The sequence below is a fragment of the Globicephala melas genome, chromosome 14, assembly GCF_963455315.2.
Source record: "Globicephala melas chromosome 14, mGloMel1.2, whole genome shotgun sequence".
NCBI classification, from domain to species: domain Eukaryota; kingdom Metazoa; phylum Chordata; class Mammalia; order Artiodactyla; family Delphinidae; genus Globicephala; species Globicephala melas.
Genome location: NC_083327.1, coordinates 16655714 through 16676069, shown reverse-complemented (window position 1 = coordinate 16676069; position 20356 = coordinate 16655714).

Genomic DNA, 20356 nt, shown 5'->3' with positions numbered 1-20356 from the left:
ACGTGAGGTCAGAGCCCTGCCCTTTAGCATCATTACTGGCTTAAGCACAATTTTATTATACTCTGTTTGTGGAAACTTAAGGTTACTCAAGTCATAATAATTTCTTACTTGTTCATGTACAAAACATCTTATTTCAATTTAAGCATCCATTGCTCCTGTGGATTTAGCTCAGGATCGTCTCACGTTTGTGTGAAATGACCTATATATATTCGGTTTGCATTGTTTTTAATGGCAAAGTTGTTTGAACATGGTCATCAGTAGAGAACTGAGTAAATTATGGTCCAGGGACTTCCCTGGTGATCCAGTGGTTAGGACTTGGCGCTTTCACTGCCGTGTCCCGGGTTCCATCCCTGGTCTGGGAACTAAGATCTCGCAAACCATGTGGTGCGGCCAAATTAATTAATTAATTAAAAAGAAAAATAAATTATGGTCCAGCCATACAATGGAATACTAATGCAGCCACCAAACAGAATGAAGCAGCTCTCTATTGATTTGGAAAGATCTAGGACTGCTGAAAAAAGTGCTACAAACTGTGTGACTTGAAACGATGGAAATGTATTATATCACAGTTCTGGATGCTAGAAGTCCAAAATCAAGGTGTCGGCATGGCCCTGCTCCCTCTGAAGCTTATAGGAGCGGATCGTTCCTTGTCTGTTCTTAGCTTCTGATGACTTGTAGCAAGCCCTGGCGTTCCTTGGCTCACAGCTGCATCACTCCAGTATCTGCCTCCGATGTCAGTCATCACATCACATTCTCACTGTGCGTCTGCGTCCTCCTTTTATAAGGACACCAGTCACATAGGATTAAGGGCGCAGCCCACTCCAGTATGACCTCATCTTAACTTTCTTTACATCCACAGTGACTTTATTTCCAAATAAGGTCACTTTCTAAGATGCTGGGGGTTAGGAATTCAAGATATCTTTTGGGGGACCCAATTCAATCTATAAAAATCTCCAAGACAAATTGGATTTTCCCCTAATTTTCTCAAAGCAAGGTGCAGAGCAGAGTATATAACACCTTTGTGTAAAAGAAATGTGTACACACATATACATAAATGTGTATAAATGCATTAGACTATCTCCAGAAGGGTTCATAAGATACTAGTAGTTTCCAAGCACAAGAACAGTAGAGCTGGTAGAAACAATATAGAAGAATCATAGTTTTTAGTTATTACTTTGTTTGTACTTTTGAATCCTGTGTTAACCAATTTTTTAAATCCTCTTCCACAGCTGTTCTTTACTTACCGTGAATCTATTTAACATTCAGTTCCCTCAAATATTAGGAGAAGGTATTCAGATCTTTTCTTCTGAGCTGCCCTGGGAAGATTAATCCAGGAGAGAATTCATTCAGTTGAAGGCCAATCCAAAATGTTAAACAGAGAGCCAGAAAACAGAACCAGGGTGAGAGACTGGGCTCAGAAATTTGCAATCAGCATCTCAAGCAAAGCAGGTACATACGGCAGAGAGTGAGTTCCCATTCTCCAACAGGATTATCATGGATCTGAGAGCAGAGTGAGGTCATGCTCAGGAGTGGCCAGCAAGCCCTATCATTGTGGTTCTAAGTGCGGTATTTCCTACACCTGCCAGTCCTGGGAATCAATTTTTCTGCCTACAGATTCTTCACCCCCTTCTCCAGAGACTCTGATTCAGTGAATTGGAGGCTCTGGCCGTGAAATGTGGATGTTTAACACATACAGAGAGAAAGTTTGGGAAACGCTAACGGGCAGAGAGAGAAAGGAGAGTGCTTAATGATCACCCTTGGTGTGTTCTCTTTCTCTACCTGACTCTCCTTAAAATTAACCCTGATCCTAAGGTATGAGCAAGATATTCAGTTCAGGACTCCTTGGATGGCCTGTCTTGGGCTGTACCACCCCAATATTATCTGCTATTCATTTCTGCTTTTCCCCCAGCAACTGTAACATCGAAAGTTCTCTGACACAGGCTTTATTGGACTCTGCATCATTTAGATCATGTGAGAAGACAGTTGGCCTGATATTCCAGAGAGTTTCAAGACAGGGTAATCCTGAGAAATCAAGATGTAGAATAGAACTTTTAATGGGAGGAAAAAAAAACTCCTTCTCAGGACCTGTCTTCTACAAGTCCAGAATTAGGAAATATACTGTTGGCAAAAAATGTTCTAAACTGTATTTTGATGCAATTTGCTCTGGAAGGAATAAATAATATGCTGTCTAAACAGGATTGGTAATAAAATCTATTTGAGAAATACTTGTAATTATCCCACACTTAAAATGCATATTATCATAGTTAAGACCCTAAGAAGTCCTTGATGTAAAAAAATTTATTGAACTTTACTGAAATCAGAGCTTATAAAATGTACTTGACTGCACATTGTTTTCTTAGATGTTATGTATTAGTATTCTTGGAAATCTGAGATTCCAAGGAGCAGAGTTTGGAAAACGTTACCATAAATATTTCCACATCTCATTTGCTAAGAGTTTGGAGAGTAGTTTGGGAAGGGAAATATTCTGATAGAAATGAAGTCATCTGAGTGGATGAGATAGGACTTTCTGGGAGCATTTATTTATTTAACAAACATTTATTGAACATCATCTAGAAAAATAAACTAGACAAAGTATTTTTTCATAAAACGTAGGGATTTTTTGGTAGACTCCTTTGGTAATACGAATCATTTTGTAATTTTGTTTTAAAAAAATGTAGACATTTTCTGGTATATTCTCCTTTACAGAATATTCAATTTGATTAATATGAGAGCACACTAGCTTGTTGGGCCAACAAGTGTTGATATATTGGCTCAAAAAATACCAGATTATGAGAACATTGAGGTAGTTAAGTTTCAGATATGTAGTACGACTAATTTTAGTTTTATAATAAACTTATTTAAATGAATAAAATAAAGCAATAAAGTTAATGACAAATATAAAATTATCTAAGGACAGAATAAGGCTTCCAATTAAACATGGCAAATTGAGCCTGTTTATTTCTATACTCTCCTAAAACCCCACATAAATGGCCTCAATGGAATAAAAAAGGAATAAATCCACTATGACAAAGAGAACAAGGTGGGTAATAATAGCAGCTAAGAGATATCCACAAGGTTCTAGAAGGTGGAAAGTTGATGACTGAGTGATGAGACTTAGCTCAGCAGAGAAAGTGGAAGCCCAGCTGCCTGCAGTGAGAGATGCCCGAGCAAGAAGTGTACTTACTGAACTGTAAATGCCATAAAGCTCCAGGATGGTAAGATACTGATTATTCCCAAAGAACCAGGGTGTGGGATGCGGCTAAAAAGTAGAGAATTCGATGAAAGATGATAAGTAACAATAAGACCTCCAGATGCCCTCTTCAGCCAATAACATCAGGCATACGCCTCCAGCATCTGCAAGAAGCAAGATGAAGACCCAGCCCAACCATGAAGCTACTGAAGCCTAGGCCTCGGGCTCCCCATGCACAGGTCCCTTCCAAGGCCTTGTATTTAATTGGGCTTCATAATTTTATGTTTTCTTTGTCCAGAAGAGGGCCCTCCAAATGGTATAAGCTTGAGGCCCCACAAAACCTAGATCCATCCTCGAGAGAGTAGAGATATTGGACCAGGAGACACCATTCTAAAAACAAGGGGGATTTCTTTTTTTTTGAAGTATGGTTGATTTACAATGTTTCAGGTATACAGTAAAGTGATTCAGTTATACATATATATATATATTGTTTTTCAGATTCTTTTCCATTATAGTTTATTATGAGATACTGAGTATAGTTCCCTGTGCTAAATAGCAGGTCCTTGTTGTTTACCTATTTTATATATAGTAGGGTATATCTGTTAATCCCAAATTCCTAATTTATCCCTCCCTCCCCTTTCACCTTTGGTAACTATAAGTTTGTTTTCTATGTCTGAGAGTCTGTTTCTGTTTTGTAAATAAGTTCGTTTGTATAATTTTTTTTAAGATTCCACATATAAGTGATATCATACGGTATTTGTCTTTCTCTTTTTGACTTAACTTCACTTGGTATGATAATCTCTAGGTCCATCTATATTGCTGCAAATGGTATTATTTCATTCTTTTTTATGGCTGAGTAGTGTTCCATTGTATATATGTACCACAATTTCTTTATCCATTCATCTGTCAGTGGACATTTAGCTTGTTTCCATGTCTTGGCTATTGTAAATAGTGCTACAGTGAACATTGGGGTGCATGTATCTTTTCAAATTAGAGTCTTCATCTTTTCTGGATATATGCTCAGGAGTGGGATTAACGTGTCATATGGTAGTTCTATTTTTAGTTTTTTAAGGAACCTCCATACTGTTCTCCATAGTAGCTACACCAATTTACATTCCCACCAACAGTGTAGGAAGGTCCCCTTTTCTTCACACCCTCTCCAGCATTTATTATTTGTAGGCTTTTTGATGATGGCCATTCTGACCAGTGTGAGGTGATACCTCATTTTAGTTTTGATTTGCATTTCTCTAATAATTAGTGATGTTGAGCACCTTTTCCTATACCTATTGTCCAGCAGTATGTCTTCTTTGGAGAAATGTCTATTTAGGTCTTCTGCCCATTTTTTGATTGGGTTGTTTGTTTTTTTGATATTGAGCTGTATGAGCTGTTTGTATATTTTGGAAATCAATTCCTTGTCTGTTGCATTGTTTGTAAATATTTTCTCCCAATCTGTAGGTTGTCTTTTCATTTTGTTTGTGATTTCCTTTACTGTGCAAAAGCTTTTAAGTTTATTTTTTATAGATTTATTTAATTAATTTATTCATTTATTGGCTGTGTTGGGTCTTCATTGCTGGGCACGGGCTTTCTCTAGTTGCAGCGAGCAGGGACTACTCTTCGTTGCAGTGCGAGAGCTTCTCATTGCGATGGCGTCTCTTGTTGCAGAGCACAGGCTCTAGGGGCGCAGGCTTCAGTAGTTGTGGCATACGGGCTTCAGTAGTTGTGTCACAGGGGCTCAGTAGTTGTGGCTCACGGGCTCTAGAGCGCAAGCTCAGTAGTTGTGGTACACAGACTTAGTTGCTCCATGGCATGTGTGATCTTCCCAGACCAGGGCTCGAACCCATGTCTCCTGCTTTGGCAGGCAGATTCTTAACCACTGTGCCACCAGGGAAGCCCCTAGCTTTTAAGTTTAATTCTGTCTCATTTGTTAAAAACAAGGAGATTGGGCTTCCCTGGTGGCGCAGTGGTTGAGAGTCTGCCTGCCGATGCAGGGGACACGGGTTCGTGCCCCTGTCCGGGAAGATCCCACATGCCGCGGAGCGGCTGGGCCCGTGAGCCATGGCCGCTGAGCCCGCGCATCCGGAGCCTGTGCTCCACAACGGGAGAGGCCACAACAGTGAGAGACCAGCCTACCACGAAAAAAAAAAAAACAAAAAAAAAACAAGGGGATTGTGTGATAATCTGCATGAAAAACTGTTCCCTTATACTCCTGCCACAGCTCAGCTTCTGGAACAGTGTAGCCTGGCTATCCTTTCAGGAAAGAGACTAGAAAACACTGACCAGGTCAAAATCAAAGACCTATAGAAACTGACATTTACAGGGGCCCATCTGTCTTTTCAGGGAATTCCCACGCTGACCCAATCTCCCCACAGCAAAGCTCACTGGTTGACAAGTCCTACAGCTTAAAAGCCTCACTTCAAGTATGAATAGACAGTCAAGAATCACCAAAGAAAATCCTTCAACATAACAGCTAGAAAAAAAGCAGAGAAGAATTTTAACACTAAAAGAAACCTTATTACAAATATCCTCAGAAAGAAAAAATACTGCATCTGTTTAAAAACTTCATTTGTACATATATATATAATACTATACATACATATAAAATACATACATATATAGTACACAGACGTGTATATTATATATACATAAATATACGTATGTGTGTATGTATATAGACACACGTACATTCAAAATGTAAGACAAAGATATTGGATATTTAAATATGTATGATAGCAGATGGATTGGATATTTAAATATGTGTGATAGCAGATGGATTGAAATATAACATTGAGAAAATTTGATTAATAACAAGGATTCCAGAAATAAAGTGTGAAAAAATGAAAAGAAGGAAGTTATAAAAAAGAAAGGAAGGAAGTTACCAAAGAAATAACACAGGCAGGGACTTCCCTGGTGGTCCAGTGGGTAAGACTCTGTGCTCCCAGTGCAGGGGGCCGGGTTCCATCCCTGATCGGAAAACTAGATCCCGCATGCATGCCGCAACTAAGAGTTTGCATGCTGCAACTAAGAAGTCCACATGCTGGAACTGAAAGATCCTGCATGCCGCAACAAGATCCCACATGCCACAACTAAGACCCGGTACAGCCAAAATAAACTACATACATACATACATACATACATAGATAAGAAGTAACACAGGCAGATGTCCCAACTGTGAAAATTTGAGTTTCCAGATTAAAATAGTCTACTAAATATCCAGCACAATAGAGAATAAGTTAATAATAATAACAATAATAATAATGGCTAATGTTCACAGAGGACTTTTGTGCCCAGCACTGTTCTAAACATTTTGAAGTATTACTATTGGGTTGGCCAAAAAGTTCGTTCAGGTGTTTCCGTAACATCTTACAGAACATTTTACAGCCAACAGAGGCATAGAAAAGTTGAGTACCTCTCAGAGGTAGAGAGCTAATTAAGTGACAGATCTAGCAGTCTGGCTCTAGAGTCTGTGCTCCTAGTCACCACACACTTTTGCCTCTCCAGGAAAAAAAAAAAAAATCTTGTGAAAGCGCAGTTATTCTGCAATTTTAAAACCCGAAGTCTCCCAATGGGAAAAGATAGGTCACACACCAAGGACTGGGAACAAGAATGGCATCAGAATTCTCAAGAGCACTACTGAACACCAGTTAGCAATGGAGCAATCCTTCCAGATTTCTAAGGAAAAATAATTTCCAACCTAGAATACTATACCAGGCTCTCCATCAAGGATGAGAGTAGAATAAAAGCATGTCAATCGTGTCAGGCTGCACCCATTCACTTCCTGTGCACTCTTTCTCCAGAAGCTACTGGAGAACTAAATCAAGAAGGAGTAGAGGGGCTTCCCTGGTGGCGCAGTGGTTGAGAGTCCGCCTGCCGATGCAGGGGACGCGGGTTCGTGCCCTGGTCCGGGAGGATCCCACATGCCGCGGAGCGGCTGGGCCCGTGGGCCGTGGCCGCTGAGCCTGCGTGTCCGGAGCCTGTGCTCCGCAACGGGAGAGACCACAGCAGTGAGAGGCCCGCATACCGCAAAAAAAAAAAAAAAAAAAGGAGTACAGTGAGGTGTCCAGGAAAGGAGTTGCACCAAGGGAAATCCTGGAGGATGATAAAAGAGGTCCCAGGGCGACAGCTGTGCTGCAGGCCTAGAAAGCTCCCCACAGGACTGGAGCAAGAGGACATGGGTCTCTGGAAGGAATAATGAGAGGCAGAAGAGGAGGAAGAGGGAGAAACTGAGAGATCAGCTGTAGTATTTGATTATATTGAGAAAAGTTTTCTAGTTCTGGCAGCATATTTAGGAATGAATTCATTTTCAATACATGAAACATTAAGCAGATGCAATAATGAGGCCATTTCAGACTCAGAGAAAATAGTTGTACAATAAATGAAGGGTAATCATAGTATAATTTATGCCTCAGTGTTGAGTCATATTTATCTAATTATACCAATGAAAGCATCAAACATTTCATTAGAGCTCTCAATATATTCAGTGAATGGAGGAAGGGGACATGGATCCTTTCCTCTTCTCCTTCTTAATCTTCATATCATGGATCCCACTTTCTGGAATTATCCAAGAAATATTGTCTATTTTTTACCTTTTCATACCAGAATGTAAGTTCATAAATATGGGGACTTTGTCTTATCCACTGATATATCCCCAGTTATTTCCAGGAAGGGGCAGGGCAGGTATAATTGTGATAAATCCCCTTTTTTCGATAAAAAATCAACAGGCAATGTCCAATATTGAAAAATCTTGAAATAATAGTATGAGCATATCATATCAAATAATATCAGTAGAAACCACTAAGATAGTTGAAAGATTTCCTGTGGGGAGCAGAGATTGGGAACGCAAAGGGATAAAGCAGGAGAGAGCTGTATTCTATTGTAAGCCTTGTAATGTTTTCTGACTCTTAAATTATTAAATTTATTACCTTGATAAACAAATAATAAACTCCAAAAAGAGAAAAAAATAAATACTGTAAAATTATGCATGGCAAAGTGAAGTTTCATATTTGAAACATTTTATAGTAGTGTTTTATTTATTTATTTTTTATTCTTTTTTTTTTTTTTTTTTGCGGTACACGGGCCTCTCACTGTTGTGGCCTCTCCCATTGCGGAGTACAGGCTCCGGACGCGCAGGCTCAGTAGCCATGGCTCACGGGCCCAGCCGCTCCGCGGCATGTGGGATCTTCCCGGACCGGGGCACGAACCCGTGTCCCCTGCATCGGCAGGCAGACTCTCAACCACTGCGCCACCAGGGAAGCCCTGGGCAATTTATTTTAATTCACTGTTGCTTCTAACAGAGATTGAGAACTGCTACATTCAATTCCCAAACCTGAATTTGATACCCAAACTTGGTTAGGTATCAGAATCACCTAAGAAGCTTCCTAAAAATGCATCCCTTCCAGCTCCAAACTCTGATTATGACTAAGTGGCACTCAGACCACAGCTGTTGACTTTTCTCATTCAGTGAATTTGATTTGACAAATTACAGAGGCAAAGATCTTGCAGTGCGTGATCCACTTAGAGAAAATGTTCAGTTTGGACTTATGTACAAGGAACTGATAAACTAGCAGGGAGAGTGTAACTCTCCTTTATCTCTACTCGAGTTCCCCTCCCCCACAAACATGCCTCTCTCTTTCTGTTGATACTTGGCTTAACTCCCGCTTGAATTGGAGATTTGGAAGTTGGAGCAAGTCAGCACCTACAAGCTGCTTCCAAGCCCCTGCGGGAGCCCAGAATAACCTCACAGTCATGCTTTATGCCAGGCTGGGCTTGCAAAAGATTGTGTTGCTCTTTCACCAGAAATACGTATTATATAATGGTAAATATTGTCACCATTTCCTCCATATACCACGTGTTATAATGTTCATATGTATACTATATATATATATAGTATATGTGTAGACTATTTCACTGTGAATGAATGTCTGAGTTACTGAATAGCAATATATGTTTAATCATCTTACATATAAACTCACGGAAGCCTCACGACAGCCTGTCTGAGAGGCTGGAAAAGCCTCATTTGGGCACATGAGCAACTGAAATGAAAACTGTCATAGTAGCCAAGCCAGGTCTTCTGTCACCTGGACCCGACACCAGCATTCCTTCTATTCTAGTATGTTCCACTGTCTCTTGTGGAGAGAGTGGAGACTTTTCTTCCTTCAAGAAAGTCAGATTTCAAGTTCTGAATGTGCAGTTTAGCTTCTGATGAATCGTTTCCTTTGCAGAAGAGAAGGTCTGGGGTGCTGGATATTCTAAGCAGTCAGGCCAATACCATTTATATAATAATTTTATATATTACTTAGGATTGTCTTTTTTCCACATGGAAATCACTGGCTGTGTTTAAAAGCTACACATTTTCTGCAAAACTGCTTAGCAGCACAACAGTGAAACCAATTTTTATTTTATCAAAATGGAGAAGCATTTGACGTGCGAGGGTCCAAGGATTGTTTTTCCATGTTGGCGTAGTTGGTGCTTAATATCTGGTTCTTGAAAATAACGATGCCACTCGTATTAGCAGTCATGACACATGCACCTTACCCATCCTGTGTGCATCAGTCAGACACTGTTTGACCTTGCTGCGCTGAAGCACAAAGAGAGATCGTATGTGGAAAAGCCAAAAGGAGACTGGAATGGTTATACAGAAGGGTCTAATTGCAGGTATTTGAAGCATAAAATCATTGTTTAGAATCTCTTCGCAGAGATAAGCTTGTCCTCTACCAGCTGTATTTTTTCCGTGCTCTTTTCTGCTTTTGTGGAAGTCAGCTCCTTTGTTACCCTTCCAAAGTGTTTAAATTAGACTGGAATTATATTTTGAGAGACAATTACAAAAAACTCTAGAGCCCTACAAAAGGTTGCAAAAGACAAAAGAATTTTTTCTAATTAATCCTCTTGATTTTACTTCATTTTAGAATGTAAGATGGAGAAGAGAAAATCTGAATGGGAGTGGAGACTTTATTTTTAGCCCTTATTCTGCACACACATGATATAAACCCCTGGGCATATCACCTAACTTCCCAGAGCCTGTATCGCCTTGTGTGTGAAATGAAGGCATGAGACTAGACTGATATTCTGTCCCAGCCCAAGCATCCCATAATGCTGTGTCTCTACAGGTCTCAGGTTTAATCTTCTTTCTACACTGAACATATCTGAAATCTAAAATTCTATGTAGATCCTCTCCTGAGACATTATTTTGATGCCACTAACACTGGTTTTCAAATCGTGGTACTCAAACTTCCTTCTAACAGAATCATGTGGAATGCTTATTTAAAATGCAGAATCTGGGCTTCCCAGGTGGCGCAGTGGTTAAGAATCCGCCTGACAATGCAGGCAACATGGGTTTGAGCCCTGGTCCGGGAAGATCCCATATGCCGCGGAGCAACTAAGCCTGTGCGTCACAACTACTGAGCCTGAGCTCTAGAGCCCGCGAGCCACAACTACTGAGCCCATGCACCTAGAGCCCGTGCTCCATAATAAGAGAAGCCACCGCAATGAGAAGCCCATGCACCACAACAAAGAGTAGTCCCTGCTCACCGCAACTAGAGAAAGCCCACGTGCAGCAACGAAGACCCAACACAGCCAAAAATAAATAAATAGATAAATTTATTTTTAAAAAATACATAAAATGCAGAATCTTGGGAATTCCCTCGCGGTCCAGTGGTTAGGACTCGGTGCTCTCACTGCCAGGGCCGGGGTTCAATCCCTGGTGGGGGAACTAAGGTCCTGCACGCCATGTGGCACAACCGAGGGGGAAAAAAAAAAAAGCATTATCTTGAGCCTTGACCCAAGCCTCTTAAATCAAAATCTTTAGGACGGGATCTAATGTACAGCAGGGTGGCCATAGTTAACAGTACTGTAAAATTCTCACCACACACGCACACACACAATGATAATACTGTGAGGTATCGGGCACGTTAACTTCCTGATTGCAGTAATCATTTTACAAGATATACATATATTAAATCATTACCTTGTACACATTGAACTTACACAGTGTTATATGGCAATTATATATCAGTGAAGCTGGGGGAAAATAATATTCCTAAAAAAAATCTGTAGAATGGGAGGAGGGATTCAGGAATGTGACCAGTGGCCTGCATGGGGATCCCTAATTCCTCTAAAGCTTGAGAACAACTGAGAAGCCAGCAGTAAACCGTAGAAGAGGGGAGGGAAGGGTGACAGTGGAAAGTGATCATCGCTACCTAGTTTTGGATGCGGAGGAAACAGGTGTGGAGGGAAGAAGGGTGCAATCTGGGTGCTCCTGGAGAATACATCTCTCTGCTGACATTGTCACCCTGGTTTCGTGTTTGAACAGACTGAAGTCAAGCACTGACTATGAGAACTGTTGCATAGAAATGCCCCTCGGTCACAGCATCACTCGTTACAATGAGTCTCTAGCTTATGGGTTTTTTTTTTGTTTTTTGGTTTTTTTGCGGTACGCGGGCCTTTCACTGTTGTGGCCTCTCCCGCTGCGAAACACAGGCTCCAGACGCGCAGGCTCAGCGGCCATGGCTCACGGGCCCAGCCGCTCCGCGGCACGTGGGATCTTCCCATACCGGGGCACGAACCCATGTCCCCTGCATCAGCAGGCGGACTCTCAACCACTGCGCCGCCGGGGAAGCCCTAGCTTATGTTTTTTGTAATATTCAAAACCAGGCAAGTAGGTCGGGGTTCTGTTTTAGGAACGAGGAAATGGCCTTCCTCAAGAAGCAGAGAGAAAAAAAGGTAAATGGTAACCATTTAGGATTTCTGAAGATTTTTTCAAGAGTGGAAATAAACCCTTTGGTGAATTAAAATATATTCTTTTCATGCTGGGGATTTTGCTCGAATTTTATTTATCCTGGTGTGGGAACTGTCATTCGGAGTGTTTAGGTGAGATCATTTGTGTGAATCCCTGGAAAACCCATGCTTGGTCAGCGTTAGCTCCTACCATGAGTTTGTCTCTGTAGGTTCTGTATTGCCTTTTTAGCATAAACACACAAAATAGAAAGAGAAGGGAAAATCTCATCAGTCAATGTCTCAACTTCAGACAAGTTTGAGATCAAGGCTCAGAGAATCCAATCATCTCTTGATAAACCAAACATCCCGTGTGAGAGGACCCTGACTTGCCCAGCATTGGGCGAAGTGCAAATCTCCACATCACTTGAGTGGAGAGTTGATCTGGTGAAGGAGCTGCTCTGGCTTAGAAGGATCTTTCAAAAACTACAGACAGTGCATGCCCCCAGCACAGGGTAGCACTGCCTGGGAAGGCCCAGCAACCTAAAAGGACCTAAATAATAATAGCAACATTCTGGTTTTGCATTGGTTGAAGAGTATGTTTCTAGACTTATGGTAAGCAGGCTCCTGGGGTGACCTCACTCCCACTCGAGCTCAAGCATCATCTTGGTGGAAAGGAGAATAGAAGTAAAGGGGAAAGGAGAACATAGATATGCTTTCCTTCCCCATGGCCTCCTAAACAAATGAACAACCCTCTTGCGGAGGCCTTCCCTGTCTATTCATCCTTTTCCACTTTATTTTTCTTCATAATATTGATGCTTATTTTGTTTCTTGTCCATATCCACTTCATTAGAATCTACACTCCATGAAGGATGGATTTCTGTCCACATGTTCACAGCTACTGCCCCACCTCCTAGAAGAGTTTCTGGTGCTTAGTAGGTGCTCACTAAATACTTGTGGAAAGAATGAATAGACCCCTATTAGATGATATCCTTCCCATATTCAGTGATATAGAATTAGTATATTTTATGCAGTTTTAGAATTGTGCCCCCCAAAATGACAATAAAGTATTTAGGGAGATGGACCAAGGTGGAATGTTTACCTGGCTGGTTATTTATGGCTTTCAGATTAGGTAACTTAGTCATTGAGAGCTTCAGCTCTGGAATCAAACTATCTTGGTTTGAATCCTGGCCCTGCTACTTACTAGCTGTGAAATCTCCAACAAGTTAATTAACTTCTCTGTGCCTCAGTTTCCTCCACTGTGAAATGGGGTAATAATAGGAAGGTAGCTCTAAGTATCAAATGTATCTAAAGTGTTTGAAATGTGGTCCTGCACACAGTAGACAAGAATAACACTTACTGTGGTTGCTTTCCTGTGAATCTCATGTTATCTCTTCCATAAGTGGTGCTTTCAATAGACCATAAACACACAGTTACACTCGTGTTCTTGAGTTAAATCTGGATGTCTTAAAATATGTAGCTGCATGACCTTTATGAGAATCAGAAGGTACAACTTATGTCCAAAGAACAAAAGGAGGGCCACTCTTTAAGCAGTGAAGCCAAGGTCACAACCACAACAACAATGAACTAAGAAGTATTATTTGTTTAATATTTTATCTTATTTTTAAAATTTTATTTTTGGCTGCATTGGGTCTTTGTTGCTGTGCATGGGCTTTCTATAGTTGCAGCGAGTGGAGGCTACTCTTCCTTGCGGTGTGCAGGCTTCTCGTTGCGGTGGCTTCTGTTGCGGAGCACAGGCCCTAGGTGTGCAGGCTTCAGTCTCTGTGGCACGTGGGCTCAGTAGTTGTGGCTCGTGGGCTCTAGAGCACAGGCTCAGTAGTTGTGGAACACGGGCTTAGTTGCTCCGTGGCATGTGTGACCTTCCCGGACCAGGGCTCAAACCCATGTCCCCTGCATTGGCAGGCAGATTCTTAACCGCTGCGCCACCGGGAAAGCCCTAATATTTTAAATCTATCTATCCACCCTTCTAACTATCCACCCATCCATCTATCTACCCATTTATCTCTTTGTCTGTCTATCTTACTGTAATTGTATGGTCCTATCTATTAAGAAGTTATTTGTTAATGGAAGTTTCTCATCTGAAACAGTAAGACACCAAGCACACTAACATAGCAATTACTTTGTGTCAGGTACCAGTCTAAGCACTTAGAATGTCAGTGTAAACACCCGTGCATTCACTTGCTACTTCAGAAATTCTATTTAAAAATTTCAAACTCAGAAACACACTTTCATGGATGGGTAATCTTAATTTTATTGTCCGTATTTGTTCTCAGTGACTCATATAAGCTTCCCGTGGCCATAGTCCCATAACTCCTGCCTTCTGGAGACCATCCCAATGGGCTGCAGTATTAATGAAATAATGGTATTCAAGGGTAACCCAACTGCTTCAGCCAAGATATCCTTAAACTCTCCAAACTTCCGGGGCTATTTCATTTTATATCATTTTACATCCAAAATGAAAGAAGTCCCGTCTCTACCCCCAACCTCGCTGAGGAGTTCAGTTCTCCTTAGGGTTCCTAGCTGCCTGCTTTTCCACACTTACTTCCTCCTAACATCCCTCTCAGTATGAACAAAGCTCCATTTTCTTTCAAGGGGTCCACCTTGGACCTCCTCTCTTCTTCATGCCCCCCGGAGCATTAGTTTCACAAAGCTGTTACTTGTAGCTGACTTGTATTGATCTTTTGAGGGAGGGAAGGTGTGGTAGGAGAAGAGAGGGTAAAGAGAACACAACAGCGGTCATTTCAACACAGAACACAAAAAAACCTTAAACAATTTCAGACATCACTCTTCCTGACACTTTTGGGCCATTTCCCACCATTGAGAATTTCTCACTGCCTGTCTCCTGTCAGACCTTGAGGTTCCTTCCTCTCTTCCATGACCCTGCTTGCTTTCCTTTCTCCCTGTTTCCCAGGCCCTTTACTCATGTATTCACTCCTCTCTTCAAGGTTTCCTGCTGAAATACAAATAAGCTCTCTCTCCGTCCCTCTCCCCCTCCCCCCAGGCAAATGACAAGGGGGCCTTCCTTAACCGAGATAAACATCTTACGATGTTTTCCTGAAAAGAACCATCTACCCCAGGATTGAATTATGACATTACTCGTGGGAGTTCCAGAAGTTCTGTGTAGAAGGGACTTTGTAGATTTAGTCTAATTGAAAGGGAATTGAGAAAATGTGTCTTGAAATTGTGCTTGCACAGCAAACAAACTGTTTTTAACTTAGTTGTGTATCAGTCAAAGTCCTGGCAGAAATCAAAATTCCACTCAAAGGGCTTGAAATGAAGAGAATTTAATTAAGGGACTGTTTCCAGAGGTGTGGATGGGTTAGAGAAACCAACAAGGAACCTTGTGGCCCCCGGGACAAGGACAGTAGGAAGCCATCGCCCCCCCAGGTCTGAAGGAGCGAGGGAGGGAAGAGGTGTCTCTGTGTTCCTGACAGTTAGAGCTGGGGAAGAGCCAGTAATGATGCCAAAACCAGCCTCTGTACCCCAACACTGAATTAAATCTCAGAGACAGAGTTTTGGGTGAAGTAGAAAAGAACAGCTTTATTGTTTTGCCAGGCAAAGGGGGCCACAGTAGGCTCATGCCCTCAACACGGTGTGTCCTGACCTGGAGGGGGTAGTGAGGAGTATTATAGTACTGGTTCACAGGGGGCGTGGTCAACTCGTGGACATTCTTCTGATTGGTTGGTGGTGAGGTAAGTGGGAGTCAGCATCGTCAACCTTCTGGTTCCAACCTGTCTGGGGTCTATGTGCTGGTGGGCAGCGTACTGTTAACTTCTCCCACCTGCTGGGGGTTTCAGTATCTGCAAAACAGCTCAAAGATATTGTTATGTGTTGATATATCCCTTGAGGGGGAACCAGGACCCTGTCCCAAGGCTGCACTATTGTTTCTTTTTTTTTTTTTTTTTTTTTGCGGTACGCGGGCCTCTCACTGTTATGGCCTCTCCCGTTGCGGAGCACAGGCTCCAGACGCGCAGGCTCAGCGGCCATGGCTCACGGGCCCAGCCGCTCTGCGGCATGTGGGATCTTCCCGGACCGGGGCACGAACCCGCGTCCCCTGTATCGGCAGGCGGACGCTCAACCACTGCGCCATCAGGGAAGCCCTGCGTTGTTGTTTCTTGACTGCTCCTCCCTTGTCTCCGCATCCCCTCCCTTCCCTGATTAGCAACTGTTTGAACCTGCCCATTGCAACTCAGGGAGGGTCAGGGAGGCTGAATGAAGCCTATTTCCTGTAATCAAGAAATGGGGGACACAGAAAGGCTTTTGTGCCCAGGAGCCCCACAGGGTCCTGCTCAGTTTCGGTAAGAGATGTTTTCTCAGGGGTTACAGGCCCCAATGCTGGGAGGGAGGAGAGGAAGTCGTACCTTGATCTTGCCTTCCTCTTGCCCTCTGAGCTCCTGCAGACGCTTCCCAGGGGCTGAACCCAGCCAGAAGCTAGAGGGCAGGACTTCCCCTGGTGGTGCAGTGGTTGAGAATCCGCTTGCCAGTGCAGGGTACATGGGTTCGATCCCTGATCCGGGAAGATCCCACATACCACAGGGCAACTAAGCCCGTGCGCCACAACTACTGAACCTGCCCTCTGGAGCCCCCGAGCCACAACTACTGAGCCCGCGAGCCACAACTACTGAAGCCCGGGCGCCTAGAGCCCGTGCTCCACAGCAAGAGAAGCCACTGTGATGAGAAACGCGTGCACCGCAACAAAGAATAGCCCCCGCTCACCTCAACTAAGCCCGCACACAGCAGAGAAGACCCAACGCAGCCAAAAATTAATTAATTAATTAATTATTTTAAAAAAAGAAGCTAGAGGACAAGGGAGCCCTGTCAAAGGAGTCTGCAGGATTCCTCACCTGTGGCCCAGAACAGATGGGGTGGTGTCGGTTGATGGAGAATCACCAAAATAGATTGTATATTTATTTGGGGTAACTTTGAAAACAGAAACTGCGAGGACGAAGGACAGCTTGACCACTGCTGGCCACTTCCTGGAAGGTAGAAGCAACTGCAGTCAGACTGTTTCACATTGAAATTGTCCCCTCCTAATACCCTGGGAGGCTGTTGTGGAGACAGAGGTTAGGCCTCTCCTCCTTCCCCATTCCTGGGGAAAGGTTTGAGTTCTGGGCAGAGCAAGGTGTAAGGGAAGTATCTGAGTGGTATTCACCTTGGTCTTGTTGCCAAGATTCCTACCTCCTTTGCACCACGGATTAGCTCGAAACACTCTCTGTTATAAGAAACAGTAAAGCAGTTTTCGAAGCATAAAACTAACCTGCAACAACCAATCCAGAAGTTGAGTCCAGCACTGGGAGAATTCAAACACAATTGAGGATGTACACTTTTCAACTCTAAATTCTTTTTTATTGCCTCTAAACTCAAGCTCTCAACCAACCATGACAAGAGTTTACATTCTTCTTTGAAATCAGTGAGGCAAAAACAGATTACCAAAAGCTGGAGAAAAGGATGCAGTGTTGATTCTTTCCTCGGTGCTGAATACTAATTTGAGGGGATGTCCTTGGTTCTTTTCAGAGAATGGAGGCTGCAGTATCAACCCCTAGGGACTTCCAGCCAGCTTGGCCCACTGCCCAGTGGTCCTTCATCTCGTTCTGTCTGCAGTTGCCAAGAGAGTGATGGAAGAATTTCTAGAAGAGGCTTCATTTCAATCCAACTCCCTAGCTGGGTCAGTGACCACCTTGACTCCTGGGCGCAATCACAGCGTGAGGGTATGGCTCTGACCTGCAAGTCCCCAGGGTATGCTATGATGTCAGAGAGCATGATGAAATGTCCAAGAGAATAGCGTCCTCTGTAAAGTTAACTTTTTAGTGTCCAGGATAGCCTGTGGAAGAGGTCCTGAGCTGGGTGCTTTACATTATGCACCTCAAAATAAATATGGGAGATGCATGCTAAAATATCTCTATTTTACAGAGAAAACAGGTTTGAGGAAATCATTGGTTTGCTCAAAGACACACAACTTGTACGTGGTAGAGCTGACATCAAAACCCAGTTTCGTCTGTGTTCAAAGACTTTGCACCTAATAATCACACCACATGGATTGAGTATGTCAGGGAATTTGGAAGGAGAGTAGTGAGGTGGTATATCGTATGGATGGTTAAAGTTGTTTCCAGAGTTATGAATCTGTGATATTGTGATTTATAAGATATATATTTGGTCATGCAGATGACTGAAACGTATTTCTCATTATCTTTGGTCTTCATCCACTGTTCATGGCTTACAGTTCTGGCAACCCTTGTCCTAAGTGTTGAAAGTGTTAAAGATGTCTTTTGTTGTGTAAATGAGGTGATTTGGGGAAGCACCTTGGATGGGGGCTGGTTGCCAGGAGAACCAACCACGTGATAAGACCATAGGGACTCTTAGTTCAACTTCCTGGAGGTTGAATCAGTTGCCAGTGGCCAGTGATTTAGTCAATCATGCCTATGTAATGAAGCCTCCATAAAAAAACCGAAAGGACAGGGTTCAGAGAGCTTCTGGGTTGGTGAACCAACACATGGATTTGCTGGGAGAGTGTCATCCTGGAGGGGCAAGGAAGCCCATGCCCTTTCCCCATACCTTGCCCTCTGTAGCTCTTCCATCTGGCTGTTCCTGAGTTATATCCTTTGATAATAAACCGGTAATCTAGTAAATAAAATATTTCTCTGATTTCTGTGAGCCACTCTAGCAAATTAATCGAACCCAAGCAGGGAGCCTTGGGAACCTCTGATCTATAGCTAGTCAGTCAGAAGCACAGGTATCAGCCTGAGTTTGTGACTGGTATCTGGAGTGAGTGTGTCTGTGTGTGTTGGTTGGAGGAGGTTGGGGGGATAGGGGGTGTCTGGTGGGACTGAACCCTTAACCTGTGGAATCTGATGCTATCGCCGGGTAAATAGACATCAGAATTGAGTTGAATTCTCAGACAGCCTGCTGGTATCTGAGAATTGCTTTTGGTATTGTGCAGGAAGCCCCTCACCCCCCAACACACATGTTGGAATTGGGTCCAGGATCCCCAAAAGAGAATCTATATACAAGGATAAATTTTATTATCCAGGACTCATGGCTAGAAGTGACAGAAACTCAATTCAATTTCTGGCTTACGTCAGGAAAATAAAAATTGACTTATTTCACCTATAAGTTCAAGGGTTAGTGGCTTCCTGCACAGAACCAAGTGCTTAAATGAAGTTTCCAGGAATCATTCTCTGCATTCATTCATTTACTAATTTTTCTGTGTGTGTGTGTGTGTGTGTGTGTGTGTGTGTGTGTTGGTTTTAATTTGCACACTGGTTGTGCCTACATAATGGAGAAGATGAGTCCTGACAGCACCAGATTTACATACTCCTGCATGGCCTCAAACTAAGTAAGTAAGCCTCTCTCCCTGACCATCCATATCAATTCTTGAAAGACTTCCTGGCGCAGCTTGGATCACATGCCCATCCTTGGACCAATCACAGTGTTTGAGGGGGAATGTAATACTCTTATTGGCCAGCCTGAGTCATAGGTTCACTCCTAGTAGGACAGGTGAGGTCATATCATCGACAGCGCCAACTGTTCCCAAAAGAGACAGTTCCCAAAACAGAAGGAGGCTGGGCAGGCAAATAAAATGTAAGACAATAAAAATGGGCACAAAAATTACTAACTTAACTAACTAACTAAACAGGGTAGTCTCTGTTTGTGGGAGGCTAAATGAGTGAGACAAGCATATGAGAAAAAGTTGCTAGCTACCCCATTAAGCAAGAGATACAATGTGTTAAAAAATAGCTCCCTTGAGCAGAGCATACTGCTTGAACAAAGACAGACAGACGTTTTCCTTATTATTAATGTGTAGAACTATACTACCAGAATAATGATAACTTCTATCCTTGAAGCCTTGTTTTTTTTTCCCCCCAGCAGGGAAATCAGGAATCTCCATAGCCGTTACTCTGAAACAAAAAATCAGTTTAAGAGTAAGAACGTTACGATTATTTTTTAGGAAAAGAAAGAGAAATGTCTTTATCCGAAGTCGATGCCTGGTAGACTGAATATAGTCAATCTTTAATTCAGAAACTCTCCTGACAGAATAGCATCCCACGTCTACCTCTGGGTTCTCTCAAGCTCAACATCCCTCCAGAGCTGCTTATCCAGGAGACCATCTTTCTCTGACTGGTTGGTGCTCAGAGAGTCTTGGAGTGAGAACTAGAGGTTAGGAGATGAAGGAGACCAAGGGGTCCTTTCCCTCCTCTGTTCTCTGCCTCTCCTTCTTCCAATCACCTTGGAAGCTCAACTTTCAGACTACTCAACTAGCATCTCCTCTGTGCTTTCCTCCATTACAGAACTCTTCTTATTTTGTTGTCCAGTTTGTTGATATGTACATCTTTCCCCATTTTCTGCCAGCCTCCCATCATTGACAAGAGGATGAGGCTCATATTAATTCATTTTTGTATGTACGGCAGTTTTTATACTGCCTGGCATATAGTAGGTACTTAG